Source organism: Bombus huntii, unplaced genomic scaffold (genome assembly GCF_024542735.1).
Source record: "Bombus huntii isolate Logan2020A unplaced genomic scaffold, iyBomHunt1.1 ctg00000178.1, whole genome shotgun sequence".
Taxonomy (NCBI): domain Eukaryota; kingdom Metazoa; phylum Arthropoda; class Insecta; order Hymenoptera; family Apidae; genus Bombus; species Bombus huntii.
The window spans coordinates 30,001-32,500 of record NW_026099415.1 but is presented as its reverse complement, the minus strand read 5'-3'; the positions used below and the strand labels follow the sequence as shown (position 1 = coordinate 32,500).

The 2,500-nt window shown below is 50.0% G+C and overlaps 1 pseudogene; it reads left to right on the top strand.

Moving 5' to 3' along the window:
* The window catches only part of LOC126877503 (large subunit ribosomal RNA), an 8,465-nt pseudogene that overhangs the window by 2,783 nt on the left and 3,182 nt on the right, over positions 1 to 2,500 (top strand).

Here is a 2,500-nt window from a genome sequence, read left to right as displayed (position 1 = left end):
GCGGGTAAACGGCGGGAGTAACTATGACTCTCAGGTAGCCAAATGCCTCGTCATTGGACTAGTGACGTTACAAAGGCGGTGTGTCGCCGGGGCTTGGTTGTACTTGCTTTATAGCGATGTGCGGCCGGTCTCGGTAGCGCATCGCCTTATTTTTTTTTAAACCGTTTTCGTGTCATTATGCGAAACGGAAAGGTAAACAACAGCCCCGTCATCTGACTAGTGACGTATTAAAGAAAGCAATATGCCGCTGGCACCTGGCCGCGCGTGCTCGAAAAGCAATACGCCGCTGGGACTTGGCTGTGAGCGCCAGAAAGCAATACGCCGCTGGACTTAGCCGCGTTCGCCCAAAAACGATACGCCGCTGGGACTCTGGCGGATGAGCTGGAAGGTAGGCGCGGTCTGCCTATGCGTATGCTGGAAGAGCCGCGTGAGGGTGGCTGGTTGAGCGAAGCGATCTTGCTCGTTGTGTGGCGAGACGTTGAAAAACGGCTTGCCTCCGACGATGAAAGAGTCATAGTTGCTTGGGGGCAGGCAGGGCTTCGGCTCTGTCTGCTCAAGTCGCACTCCTACCTCCACGTGGTACCGCCGGTAACATACTCATTCGTGTCAGCGTGGGGAGTATCCCCCCGGACACCGAGTATGGCTAAAGGGAGTGCGGCGAAGCAGGAGCGAAAGACGACACCTAAAATCGGCTTGCCGATTCAACGGTGATTTCACCGTGAAAGGAATGGAGTAATCTCCATTAAAGGAACTCGTTCCTTGGTTATTTTTCTTGGCACGACTTGGCAGTTATAAGGTTATGAGCTGGACATAATCGGAAGTAAAATAAAAATAATAAAATTAAGAAAATATCATGGTAAATCGAAACTCTGATAGAGCCTCGGACGTGGCGTCTCTCGGTCCCGGAGGCGCCTCGGCGGATTTTTCCGCTCTGGAGGGGACTTCTGTTGACGACCCGGCTACATCCCCGGACACGAACGAAATAATGGTACCGATCGTGGGTGACCAGGTTGCCTGCCCTGTCTGCCAGAAAAGGGAAATCGACCTTTTCTTTTTGTCGTTATCGGACCTAGGGCGGCACCTGGAACAACATCATGTGACAGCCCGCATCCAATGGAGATGCAAAGACTGTGGGAAAGGCTTCCCGAAGCTTCATGGGGCCAGATGTCACCTGCCTCACTGTAGAGGCACGAGTCAGAGTGCTGGCGGCTCGCACAGATGCGAAACCTGCTCCATGAGTTTTGGGACGCTTAGAGGGCTGTCTACCCACGAGCGGCATGCGCACCCTGCCGTAAGAAACGTCAAAAGAAGGGGAACGGACCCCCCTGAGAAAAAATGGACGTTGGAGGAGTTGGCCCAATTAAGGGAACTTTGTGAGACCTATAAGGATCACAAATTCCCCAATAAAATGATAAGCGAGATCCTCACCAGCAAGACGATCGACCAAATCAGGTATCAGCGAAAGAAGCTGAGACTGATTGGTGAGGAAACAGAGCCAACTCAGGTGACAGAGGGAGGGTGCGATCCCGTTGATCCAGGCAATGCGTGTTTTGAAGAGCCTGGAATCAGCGGTTCAGAATATCAAGAGTGGAAACTCCAATTGGAGTCCGCTATTTCGACACAAGTCGAGGTGCCACCTGTTTTAAGGTGGGTCCACACTCGACTGATGACTATCTGGGTCTCTCTCAAGGGAAATAGGGAAGCCCTTGAGAGCGCTATAAATGATTTTATAAAATGCACGCTCTATGGAGCTCTACAAGAAATTAATAAAAACAAAAAGAGGGCAAGAAACGAAAACAAAAAACGGATTGCACACCAAAATAGCAATAGAAAGAACAGAAACGCTAGAAAGAGATACTCCTTCGCACGTTGCCAGGAGTTGTTCACTGAAAATCCAAAGAGGTTGGCTGATGCTGTTATAAACGATGATCAGGCCTTCCTCCAACCGGCTAGGGATCCACCTAGTGCTGAGGAAGTGAAGGGACTCTACGAGGATCTATGGGGCCAGACAGGACCTGTCGAAGTCCCTGTCCCAGGAGGTAGAGCCCCCGAGCTGTCCTTATGCGAAATCTTCCCGCCAATTGCTGTTGAGGATGTGGCGGAGAAACTAAGCAAAATAAGAATGAAGGCTGCGGCAGGACCGGATGGTTTCCAGAAGGAACACCTTCTGATCCCCGGCCTGCCTATAATATTAACTAAGCTTTACAACATCTTGATTTATTATTCCTATTTTCCTCCTATATGGAAGGAAAATAGAACAACATTAATTCCAAAAGCAAACAAGAATAGCAGCCTGGTCGAGAATTGGAGGCCAATAACTATTGGCCCCATTCTCGGCCGTATTTTCTCCTCCATTATTGACGGGAGGATAAGAAGGGGCATTGTGTTGAATCCAAGGCAGAAAGGATTCACCGCCGAGAGCGGCTGTAAAATTAACATCGACCTGTTGAGCGCTGCCTTGGATCATAGTAAGAAAAAGAAAGGCGGGATATTCACAATA